We start from the raw sequence: 13,346 nt of genomic DNA, 5'->3' as shown, positions 1-13,346 counted from the left end.
AGAAGCTCCCTGGACAGGTAGCCTAGTCTACTTGGTGAAACTCTAGGTCAGCGAGAGACCCTGTCTCAAACAAAAGTGTAAGGCACTTGAGGAGCCTTGAGGAAACTTGAGGCACAGTGGAGGTCCTCTGACTTCCACATACCCATGTACACATATACATGTACATGCATATGTGCATATACACTCCTACAGTCCCCCCCACCACACACACACATACAGAGAGAAAGAAATAGATTTGGCAATAGAACTGGAGGGGTCCAGGGGTTCTATATACTTACAGAGCTGAGAGGGTCCCTGTGGGACTGTGACTCAGCCTACGGAATGAATATCATATGCTCACTCATTGTCCTTCTCTAAACCTGTGGGCACAGCAAATTCTGACCAATGATTTGTGAATGGGGATGAGGCCTAGGGAAAATGCTGAACTCATCAGAAGGCATTTTCTTTTCCCTCTGCACTGACTAAGAAAGCCACACGTCCTTGTGGTACAGGATAGGACAATAAGTCCTCTTCTATTTTGCTGAGTCATTTATCAAAAATTAAACAATTGTGTCTTGTTGCTCTAAGCATTTCTTACTGTAGCCAAAACTGCCTTATACTGACCAATGTTCTTTTGAGTGGGAGACAGAAGGTGGCTCCTAAATGCCATGCTAGACTCTAGACCAGCCTGCAGTAGACCTCTCCTCTCAGAGATATCAGCAGGCACCCTACTGAGAATGTTTTCTGTGAATCTCTAACAGCTACCTAGGTGCCAGGGTTTCTCACCTGGGAAAATGAGTTTACAGAAGAAGTTGTCACATTCTGCCCCCACCTGCTTCCCTGTTTCTTACAGGGAAGCTAGAGAGCCTAACTGCAGGCTTGTGCTGCAAAAAAAATCTCCTTCCTCAGACATCTCTGAGACCCAGTCTCCTATGATTTCTCCAAGATGCTGTCTGCCTCTGGCATGGCTCAGAACTCTGCCATATTGTCTGTCTGTTCATGGTCTTAATACCTCCTCAAATAGATTCCTTAACAAAAGTCCATCTCAGTGTTCACTTTGAAGCCTGGAACTGAGAGGCCTTTTCATCTGGGCACATGAGTCAATTCTGTATAAAGAAGAGCCTCACACAGAAACAGAACCACAAAGGAGCAGAGGCCCAGGGCAAGTGCTGAACTCATCAAAGGCAGTTAAGGATTTGCATAGATCAAGGAAAACAAGAGAAAGACAGACCTGCCATTCAGAGGAAGCCTTGTGAAATTACCAGGAGATAAGAAGGGACCAAAAGTGAAAGAGCTTGATCTCAGAATAAAAGAACTGAAAAACTGACCCAAAGAGGGACCCTTGTTTAAGACGTTTAGTCAGTGTGCTCTGTCTCACCTGCATTTAACAGGGCACCAGCAGGGTTCTGCAACTCAGGAACATTCATTGAATGAAGACAGAAATGTGGAGGGGTAGGGAGAGGATCTGACATCTTCAATTGGATTCCTGCCTCTAGGCTTCGATGAATTGAATTCCAGGGTCCTGAGAGGAAGTGCAGTTTTGAAAGCAGAAGCAGAATTAGGAATCTTCTAGAAGTCAAGGGGAGTGGAAAAGGGAGGGGTCCTGCTAGAGTGGGTCAGTGAGCTGAGCAGTCTTGTTAAAGAGAGGAGGGGTGGGGTGTAGACCTGGGACAACTCAATAGAGAATTAATTTTAACTACTGGCACAGTTCTAGAAGAGTCTGGTTTCCATTTTTTTCTTTCCTAGAAATGAGTCTATTAAATTGATGTTTTATGAACAAATGGGAATAAGGCAGATATTGGGAGTCTACTGAACTTAAAGTTTTTTAGCAACTTATTTTGGTGAGGACTTATTGAATGCCAGTCAGTGCACTTGGTGGATTAGCTCAGTTAGCAATCATCACCTCCTGAGCAGGGTAACCCTAGCAGACGACTTTTATAGTTGTGACTACACATTTTTGTTGATGATATTAGCTGATATCAGGGTTCAGAGTACACCTGTTGGGGTGCAGTGATCCTTTCAGGCTGTGTCCCTGAACAAAGAATTGAACAGAAACCCAGGGTTGCAACAGAAGCTGAGATAGTTTATCAGGGCGTTGTATATTTCTGGGGGAGATGGGAGCAAACCAGAGTAGAAAATGGTACAGGCAACAGTACAAAAGATTGAACATTTTACATCACGAAACCAGCACCTTGGGGCTCATTTGCACGGCACAGGCTTTTGTAAGCATGACCTATCAGTTACATGTAATTCTATATAAAACTTCATGTGTTACATGTTTCATTAGTGGTTTCAATAGTCACTGTATCTTATACAATAATGAGCCACAGGTTATTCTCAGACACATTAATGTTCTTTTTGTGCCTCCATCAACAGCATGAGTCATTTCTAGTTGTCCTTTCAGTTTAGAGGGGAGTTTCTAGTCTTTTCTCTGGGGTTGTGGTTTAAATAAGACTGGCTCCCATAGGTTCATATATTTGAATGCTTGCTCATTAAGGAGTGGCACTACTTGAGAAGGATTAGGAGGTGTGGTTTTGTTGAAGGAAATAAGTTACTGAGGATGGACTTTGGGGTTTCAAAAGTCCAAGTTAGTTCCAGTGTCTCTCCCTTCCTACTGCCTGTGGATCTAGATTACAAGTAGATCTTCCTATGAAATGGAAGTTTCTGGATGTGTCATGTGATGCAGACTCTCGGACTCATGTTTTGTTGAGGCAAGACCTGTGGGAGGACATGTGATGTTTGGAGAGAGTATAGGACTCAATGGACAGTGGCAGCATGCTTGCATAGGTAGACTTGCAATGCTTTGTTGGTATTGAGTTTTCACTGATCTTCACTTTGTTGTTGAGAGAGGCATGTCAGAGAACTGGTATTCTAACTGGTCCTGGTGGCTTCTGCTGACTCATGCCAATTGGGCAGAGGCCAAGGGGTTTCTACTGGATCTTGCTGTCTCTGCCGATTTGTGTTGGGTATCTTGACACTTCTGAACTTGAGTGCGGGTATCCTGACAAACAGAGGTTGGAATCACCCCAAAAAACTACTTCTAAGCAGGTCCATATCCCCTTGTCCTATTTACCATATTTTCTCCCCTACCTTTGAATGTTGGACTATAAAGGAGATTGAAGTATTTGAGAACCCTTATTAAAAATAGGTTTTAAAAAATCTAAGCCTATATTCCCATTTCAAATTAAGCAAAAATCTCTCACAAGTGTGCTCCCATTTTTCAATTTTAGTTCATTCCAGATGTAGTCAAGTTGACAACCAACAATAGCCACCACGTTTGGCAGTTCATTATTTTCATATTCTAATTTTACAAACTTTGTACAAGGCTCAGTATCTGCTCTATTTTCTTGCTTGATCTGATCTACAATCATTCTGACTCCATATATAACAATCATCACCTCACATGCATTTGTCCATGTTCTATGACTATAACAAAATGCTGGAGACTTGTTGTAGTAAAAATAAAAAAGGCACTCATCATCACACACTCTTTGGAACTCAGTTAAGTCACCATATGAAAATACACCACACAATAACCTCTGATCCAATTGATAAGATATAATTTGCCCATCTAGACAGCACAAAATCCTGTACACACCCATCCCTTAAAAATATTCATAACAACCTGTATCTATGTGCAGAGAAGAATCTTAACATTTGCCATCATGTTCTCCCAGCTCCTCCTCCTCACTCCAGCTCTCTCTCTCTCTCTCTACTTTTCCCTCCCTTCTAAGATCTCTGTTCTCGATTCCCTTCCTTCTCGTCCAATGACAGGCCTTGTTTTATCTTGCCTGCCTTTACCTGCATAATGACATCAACCTATAGAGGCTGGCTAATTTAATAAAGAAGAGAGATTTATTTTTCTTATAGCTCTGAAAATCCAAGGATATGCTGCAGGCATCAGGTGGATTTGAGTGGGGATTTCATGGTGATGTATCAAACTGAAGAAAAAAGATGTTGGATCTTGATAAGTTAGGATGCCTGAGATCAGGGAAGGATCAATAATGATCTCCTATGAGGTTCTATCTCTTAAAGGTCCTATGAACCCATACATATATTCCACTACAATGGGAATCAAGTTTCTAAACCAAGAATCTTTGAAAAACACATTCAAACCATAACTAGACCATAGTAACCATGATGCCATGGGACTCTTTAACTGGTAAAAGAGCTACTAAGCAGGGGGGAAAAGGCTGGGCAGAGAAACAGAGCAAAGTGTCTCCATTCACAGCTATAGGGACCACAGTATTTGTCATTCTCTGTTGGGTCAGAATGATCTCAAAATCAACATATGTCAAGCATGTCTCTGACCAGGATACACAAAAGAGCTTCAGAGCATGGGCATAGAAGGGTAGAAATTATCTGCATGGACTTGAAGAATATTCAAAGGAAATAAAAATCAAACAAGACACATTAACTCAAAACTGACAACTTTTCTATTGATTATAGGTTCTCTGTGTTTTTCCTGCCTGTAGAGAGCTGGCTAACTGTAGGAAGAAAGACCCTTTGGTGTTCAAAGGAAAGAAAGATGGACAAGAGGTGAAATTTGAGGGCCTTGTCCAAATTTCATGCTCCCACATTGTCCCCAGACATCATAGGAGTCTGGATGTTGTGCAGGTGGGGTGAAGGGAAGAGATCAAGCAGACATAGGGACAGACACAGACACAGGTATGATAAGATCCTGGTGTGTGAGGCATCCTGCAACATCCTAGCTTTGGCTTGAAGAACGTCCCAGATCTTTAAATTCCTCTCTCAGCCTTCCAAGGCCAGCATTGTATGAACACCTGGTCATATTTGCAAAGTGGGACAATGTTCCAAAGTTCTTAATGTAGTTGAGAACTTTAATAACATTTGATGTATGAGCAAAATAAACTTATGAAGGATCTTATTTAAGAATGAAATTATTGCTGGTCGCTATGTTGCATGCCTTCACACCCAACAGTGAAGAGGCAGAGGCAGGTGGATCTCTGTGAGTTCCAGGTCAAGTTAGTCTACACAGCAAGTTCAAGGCCAACCACTGATACACACTGAGACCCTGTCTTAAAGGAAAGGGAAAGAAAAGAAAAGTAAAGGTGCCCGCGGCGACTAATGTCCAGACAACAGACTAAGCGTCTGTCTTACTTTCGCCCCTTTGACAGGAACTGGAAATCCAGCTGCTCCAGATCACGCGATCAGCTGCCATGTTGCCATATTGACTGTGGTGGCATCTACTCCGAGGAGGAGTATCAGACCCTCGTTGCTTCTTTAAGGCGTGGCTTCCAATCTGGGGGAAAGTTCTGTGGATCGATAGGGGGAGGTAGAGGAGGAAATGGCAGTGACCTGACAGCGCGGGAAGATGGCCTCCTCAGCCTTGCGCAAGGGCCACGGGGTTGAGGTTACTATGACAGAGCCTGTCTCAAGGCACCTTGTTATTACAAGCTTTATACTTGCTGGCTCTATCATGATACCAATGAATATCATCAGTTAGATCGTTTCAAAGTAAAGGAAGTGCAGTGCATCAGCTGTGAAAAATTCCAACATGCCCAGCAGACTTGTAAGGACTGCAGTACACTGTTTGGAGAATATTCCTGTAGTATTTGCCACCTGTTTGACAAAGACAAGAAGCGGTATCACTGTGAGAGCTGTGGGATTTGTAGGACTGATCCAAAGGAAGATTTTTTTTTTCACATTGCTTGAAATGTAACTTATTCTTAGCCGTGAATCTTCGAGGAAAACGCACGTGTATTGAAAATGTCTCCCGGCAAAATTGTCCAATGTGATTGGAGGACATTCACACTTCCCATGTTGTTGCTCATGTCTTGCCATGTGGGCATATCCTACACAGAACGTGTTATGAAGAAACGTTGAAAGAAGGTTACAGATGCCCATTGTGTATGCATTCTGCCGTAGACATGACTCAGTACTGGAGACAATTAGATAATGAGGTAGCACAGATTTCTATGCCATGGGAATACCAGAACATGACTGCCGGTATTCTCTGAAATAACAGTAATGGATGATCCACAGTCCAGATCAATATCTTAGGCATGAAATACAAGCTTTGTGACTCCTAAAATACTGCTCAAGCTGGGGCACTAGAGTGTCAGTGGATCAGCAGTGAGAAGCCTGTCCTTGGCTGGAGAACAGCTCTGTGATGTAGATGAAGCTCTGTGTAAAAGACCCCAAGGTCAGAATGTGTCCTAACTATGCAGAGAGATGTTTTATACCACTATCCACAGCAGATCATACCATATATACCTGAGGATTCAAGATCTCTGGATGGAATTGTAATAGCATTTACTGGATGAAGCCTCTGAGCGTGTGTTGATAGGAAATTTCTTTAGTGTCAAGTTTTGAAGCCAATGATGTTTGTCCCACATATAGTCACATTCATCGAAATATTTTATATTTTCATGGAACTTTAAGTGACACTATGCACGCAGAGTTAATTTCTAGTTCTTGATAGAACTACATTCAGTTTTAACTAGTCTTTGATTTTATGGGCTGTACTATAATTTTTACGTTCTTATTGTTAAAATCTAATTACATGTGCATTTTAATTTTCTAAGACAGTCCTTTGGATCTGATACATATAATTTTATGTTATAAAGTACTAATGAAATTGTACTGGAACAAAAATTTTAGAAAAGAAAAGAAAGAGAACCCAATTATTTATATTTTATTTACATGTTGAAGTTGTTTGCTTACAAAAAAACTTTAAAAAAATTTATTTTATGTGTCTGTGTGTCTTGCCTGCATGTATGTCTGTGTCTGTACACTGCATATGTGTAATACCTGTGGGGGCCAGAAAAGGACATCAGATCCCCTAGAACTGGAGTTATGAATGGTTGTAAGCCACCATGTGAAAGCTGGAAATCAAACTTGGGCCCTCTGGAAAAGCATCCAGTGTTTTTAACAGCAGAGCCATCTTTCTAGCCCCCTAGAACAAAACGTAAACTGGCCCCTTTTGCAGACAGTAAATGTTGACCAAATACCCAAACCAGCCATTTAGTATATTATTGAAAATTCTCAAAACTAAAACAAGTGGGCCTGGGGATTTAAGCTAAGTCTGAATTCAACCCCGGATGCTGTGACATATGCCTATAACTAGCACGAGGGAAATGGAGCTAGAAGGATCTCTGGGACTTGTTAGCCAACCAGATCAGCTGAATTAATGGGCTACAGGCCCAGTGAAGACCCTTTCTTGAATAAAAGCTCATGTTCTTTGTAAGTTTGCACAGTTTGTTTCTTTATATTCAGAAGTAGTTAGGACTCAGTACTTCAATGAATTTGTGTAAGAAGGCGGCCTCCTGCCCTTCACCATGGAGGTATGCTGAGGGCTGTGTCTGGAGGCTGTGCAGACCGTACTCAGTTCTGAGATGGGGTGTGTGTGCTTATTAATCACTCCTCAGGACTTTGAACTTTACAACACTGTAATTACTGCTAAGACTTTATATTTGGACTTTCTGTTTCATTGGCCTGTGTTCCCTTTCTGTTTGTTTTATGACTGGGTTTGTTTGGAAGTTTGTTTTAAGAACCCTGAAGGCCAAGTTTGTTTATTACTATGTCTGCTAGGTGTGTGGTTTTTAAAATGTTACCCCAAAGGAGTATGAACCCCAATGGCCTAATCTCAGTCAGGCCTGAACCCTCCTTTACTTGTTCTCTGAAATCTCTGCAAAGCAAATCCTAGGTATGAGTTAAGGGGTTTCTTGGGCTTGAGAAGACAGGTTCAATAGAAGAAATGGAATCAATTAGTTTTAAAGCTGAGCAGAGGCAAAAGAGAAAGAAGAGGTAGGACCCTGGGGAGGAGGGGAAGTGGAAGGTAGGACCCTGGGAAGGAGGGAAGAGAGGAGGATTAAAGTGGAAGGATAGGCAAAAGGACATTAGTCTCTCTCTCTCTCTCTCTCTCTCTCTCTCTCTCTCTCTCTCTCTCTCTTTCTCTCACTCTCTCCCCCTCCCTCCCCCTCCCTCCAGCCACATTTCCCTCTACTCCTTACCCATTTTCTTCTTTGCTTTGAAGCACCAGCAACCCAGACTTGGTGGAGAGAGGTATCTGTCCAGGAGCGAAACAATGGATGGTCCTTGTCCTGCCAATTGTGACTCCCTGGCCTGTCTCCCTAGATGAAGCTTACTGGCGGCCCCAGGAGTTGGGGGCTTCCTCCTCTTTGTGCACAACTGGAAGAGGACCCTTTATTCTGGAACACACTCATTTCCCTTCCCTAGCTAGGTTTGGCAAGTGGGCAGCAAGAAGAAACTCTAGAGAGAGGGAGGGATCTTCTGTTCCTTGGAAAGATACACTCAGCCACAGAATGCCCCAGCTGCTGCCCAACAAGGGCAGAGAATCCTGCCGAGCCAAACAAGGGCTTTTGTAAATGCCAGGACCTTCATTAGTTGTATGTGATACTTATGATAAATGTTAGCCTGTTAAAATCTCTGAGATTATTTATAATAAAACAACCTTCAACTTCACCTAAGTTTAACAGAGGAACTTAAAAAATACCTATTAACATTTCATGGGAGTCTTTATGTTTTGTAAAACCCTGATTGAATAGTATAGTTCTGAGACAAAGTCTCACTATGCAGCGTTGTTTGACTTGAAACTCACAATGAAGATGAGGCTAGCTTCAATCTCATCTAGACCTACTGCATTTTATACATTTTTATAGCACGCATCTTTAAGGAATTTCTGCATTTTCAAAATGGTGTGTGTGTATGGGGCAGTGCTTGTGTAGTTCACTGAAATTTTAGGTTAGACTTCAACAGTTATGTTTCAAACTTCCCACTTTGTACTCTAGGGTAACCTATTCATGCTGAGAACCCAGGGAGTTGGAGGTGCCTGCAGTGATGGAGCTGACAAGTAGGTCACTCTTCTCCCATGATTAAACTAGACAATCACAGTGCAAGACTATAGCCAGATAGTCACCAGCTAGAGTGGGACAAGGGGGCTTCTCAGGTAAGATCCTTCAGGGACCTAAAAGGGGGCCAAGGGAGGGCCTTTTAGGTCAGGGTGACTTTGGATGCTCTCTTAGAGGACATTCAAGTGTTACTGTGACAGGATATTATGCAACACAGGCAGGGTTTGAACTTACTTGTAAGCAAAGAAGACTTTGAACTATTGATCTTTCTGTCTTTACCTCCCAAGTGCTTTGGTTATAGGCATTCATAACCACACCAGATTTATACAGTGATGAGAATAGAATCCAGGACTTCATACAAGTGAGTTATGTACTCTATCAGTTGAGTTACATCCTAAGCTCTAGACATTCATTCTTGAACAGAGATTCAAAGACCAACAACCCAAGGCCCAGCATAGTGAAGGGAAATAGCCCAACATCTATTAATACCTGTCTTTCATGCCTACATTTTTATAACATGTGTCTTTAAGGAATCTCTGCATTTTCAAAATGGTGTGTGTATGGGGTGGTGCATGTGTAGATATGTGTATGGTTCACTGATATTGTGGGTTAGACTTCAACACTCATGTCTTAAATCTTTTCCTTTATTTGGGCTCTGCAGCCTCATTCCCTGTCTACTTCTCAGCGAGAGTCCAGCAATCCTACCATGCTCTACTTTCCCAGTTTTCTTTCTCATATATCCTGTGGTCTCTTGGCAGACTAATTTTTCCAGACCCAGTCCCTCCTTATCTTCCTGCCCCACTCATGCTCAAAAGACACACCTGTTATCCCAGAGAATAGAAGGAAAAGGCAGAAGAGTTAAATTTCAGGGTACATAGTAAGATTCTACCTCAAAAAGCCAAGAGCCGAGTATGTAGCTCAGTGGTAGAGAGCTTGGCCAGCATACACAATATCCTGGTTTTATTTCCAGCATGGAATAAAGAAAGGATATGTGTACTGGTTGGCTTTGTATGTCAACTTGTCACAAGTTAGTCGTCATAGAGGAAGGAGCCTCAGTTGAGAAAATGTCTCTACGAGATCCAGCTATAAGGCATTTTCTTAATTTGTGATCAATTCGGAAGGGCCCACCCCATGATAGGTGGTACCAACCCTAGGCTTGTGATCCTGAGTTCTATAGGAAAGCAGGCTGATCAAATCATATGAAGCAAGCCAGTAAGCAGCATCCCTCTGTGACCTTGGCATCAGCTCCTGCCTCCAGGTTCTTGCCCTACTCGAGTTTCTGTCCCACTTCCTCCAATGATGGATTATGATCTGAAAGTGTAAGCCAAATAAACCCATTCCTCTCCAGCTTGCTTTTTGGTCATGGTGTTTCTTCACAACAGTTGTAACTCTAAATAAGACAATATGTAAATCTGGCAGTTCGTAGCTGGGGGATACACTCAGCACTTTCATCAAGAGCACATGGTTGGTCTATTTTACCCCTTCCCCACAGCCCTTGGCTGGCTACCCCATCATTACAAGATGGCCCCAACATGTCTGCATTCCAGACATGAAACAAATAGCTTCATGTACATTTATTCTTCCTTTCATGTCACAGAAAGTTTTTCCAGAACACCTCTCTATGGACTTGTGTTTATTCAAAAAACTGTATCACATAAACTGTGTTCTGTGTTTTATAGACATTTCTAACTAGATGGGAGACTAAAGAAATAAGCATTCCTTTCCCCAGTTACTATCACAAAAAAGACCCAAGAGCGGAGGATTGGAGTGTTGTGTGGTGAGGGCCAACTCACAGTGTGTACTATAAACAGTGTCTCCAGTGAATTGAGAACCACCTCTGTAAGACGGTCACATTCTATTAATTTCAGTCTGGATGCCTAGTTCCTAGGATATAATTTGTTTCTTATTAAACACTATCTTACAAAAGACAGGGAAATCTTACAAAGACAGGGAAATCTTACAAAGACAGGGAAGAATACATGTCTCTGTATGAACACCTATAAATGGCTACCAAAAAAACCATCAACCCATTCAACCATCTGATGGCGTGGTGTGCTGAAACCATAGCAGTCAGGACCCATCTCTGTAGGTTCCTGTGTATTTCTGGTATACCATTGACCTATAATATTTTTTAAAAAATTCTTTGGAGGAAAAAAAGAAATTGGGTAGTGACTGTTCCTAATTTGGACTCTTGGGTATTTTTTTTTTTTTGATTAATTCCTCTGAGTTAATAAAACACTTGAGTAAGTTGGGACTCAAATGGCCATCAAGGAGAAAGGTCTCCTGGTATACCTTGAGAAGAGAATGAGTCAGGCCCCCTTCGACTCAAGGCAGATAGGAAACCTGGTCATCCCCAGAAAAAAATGCACTGGAGGAGGAGTCTGAAATAGAGGGAAGGAAAGGAACGAGGGAAGTTAGTTTCTGGTTCTGTGTCTTACATATCATGGCCTTCAGTAAACTGCTACTTTCTGAAGTCTAGAGATCTTTCTTTTGGTCAGTATGGCACTAGATAAGGACATGGGTGGAAAACATTCAGAGCACAGACTGTGCTTGGTACTCACTATCACACTCTAGGAAGCCTTGATCTCTGATTTTGATTCCCAGCATCATTACAAACAAGGGGGAAATGAGAAGGGGAAAAAGGCCTCAAAACACGTAAAGATCACTCCAAAGGTACAAGGGAGATGGCTCAGTGAGTAAGAGCACTGGATGTATAAACCTAAATCTAGGTCCTCATGTAAAAGTCAGATATGACTGAGCATGCTTACAACACCAGAGCAGGGAGAAGTGTGGGGCTGTATGATAGGTGTAGCAGAAATATGAGAATCTCTGGGGCTGGTAAGTCAGCCAGCCTAGCAGAAAAGGCAAGCTCTAGGTTTAGTGAGAGACTCTGATTCAAGGAACTAAGGAGGAAGAGTGACAGAGCAGGATACTTGCTAACCGCACCTCCAGCCCCTCTCCAGGAATATGTGCATAGAAAAGATTAATCCAAAGTACAATATATGCCTCATAGTTTTTAAGCATAGCTCTATCTTAGCCTTATATTACACAAAACCTAAGTTTTTATATCAATTTTCACCACCTGCCTACTATTTGGAAGGAGAAGGCTGCTTAAGCCATCTGGTCTACCTGGGTACCACAGCACAATGCCCAGCATATAGAATTGCTTAGCAGTGCTCTTAGAAATAAGGTGTCACAAGCTATCTGCCCACAAAACCTCCATTTTTATCAGTGATCTCTCTCAGACTTGCACCTCCTTTCTGGCCATTTGGAGTGTTCTAGAAACCCATGAGCTGGCATTTTCATTAAACAAGAACTTTCAAGAGACAACTACCCTTTCCCTTCCTGTCCATTCTTGGGCAAGCCAGAAATTCCCAGTTCACAACAGGAAACCAATAGCTCCGTGCTATCAGAAGACATTTCCTCTACTGTACAAAACGTCTGAGGAATAATTCCAAACGGGGCTTCACCCATTTCCTGTGAAAGGAGGCAAACCCACCCATCCTTGGCCTGAAGAGACCTGCCTCTCCAGCCTTCAGTGACTCCATGCTTTCTGTATCTTCTCCCTTGTCACTTCTGACCTAATACCCTGTGAGCACACCCACTTAGGAGGACTTTTCAGTGTTCTGGCAGTGTATAGACCCTATGACCGAGTTGTACTTTTGCTGGAATATATCTCACAGGCAGCTATAGCAACGATAACAACAACAGCAACAACAGCAGCAACAACAACAACAACAATTTTAATAAAGTGCCAACTTGACTATGAGGAATTAATGACTGGTGGTGTCCTTGAAAATCTATGACAAACCTCTAGCTGTTCCCCTGTTACTGACTTTGTCTGTGTAGAGAAAAGACCACAAATTTGTTTGGCTTGACCGATCTATTCACTCTGCTGTTCCAGGACAGGTTTTGAGTTCTCTAAGATTATTCAGAGAGAAAAATGTAGTCTTTTCTAGTAATTGCATTCGAGTTTTTACTGCTAAGACTGGAATTGTTAAGAGCTGTTGTTACAGAAGGGAACATTGAAGCTTCAAAAAGTAAGAAACTTCTCCAAAGCTGCAAGGGCTGGAGGTGGTTCAGTAAGCAAAGTGCTTTCTCTGCATATGTCTGTAACCTAGCTCTGGGTAGGTGGAGACAGGAGGATGGGGCTTTGCGTCCAGCCATTCTTGTCAGTTAGCAAGCTCTAGGTTCAGATGCTGTGTCAAAAAATATGGCAGAAAATGATAGAGGCCTGGGCAACACATATGTGCATATGTACCTACACACATGAATGTATATACTACACACACACAGACACACGGGGTGGGGGGAGAGGGAGAGACACCCTGCTAAATCTCTCTCTCTCTCTCTCTGTGTCTCTCTGTCTCTCTGTCTCTCTCTGTCTCTCTGTCTCTCTCTGTCTCTCTGTCTCTCTGTCTCTCTCTCTCTCTCTCTCTCTCTCACACACACACACACACACACACAAACACACACACACACTCTGCCAAGGGATACTATGGCAGAGCCAGGCTAGAATTCAAGCTTCTTTGT

The 13,346-nt window shown here is 42.4% G+C and overlaps 1 pseudogene; it reads left to right on the top strand.

Annotated features, from left to right (window-relative positions):
* Positions 1–5,224: 5,224 nt before the first annotated feature.
* Positions 5,225–6,079, top strand: Rchy1-ps1 (ring finger and CHY zinc finger domain containing 1, pseudogene 1; annotated as a pseudogene).
* Positions 6,080–13,346: the final 7,267 nt, after the last annotated feature.

The sequence above is a fragment of the Rattus norvegicus genome, chromosome 1 (genome assembly GCF_021556685.1).
Source record: "Rattus norvegicus strain SHRSP/BbbUtx chromosome 1, alternate assembly SHRSP_T2T, whole genome shotgun sequence".
NCBI classification, from domain to species: Eukaryota; Metazoa; Chordata; class Mammalia; order Rodentia; family Muridae; genus Rattus; species Rattus norvegicus.
Note: the sequence above shows the minus strand (reverse complement) of the source record. Positions and strands in the feature narration are given on the sequence as shown.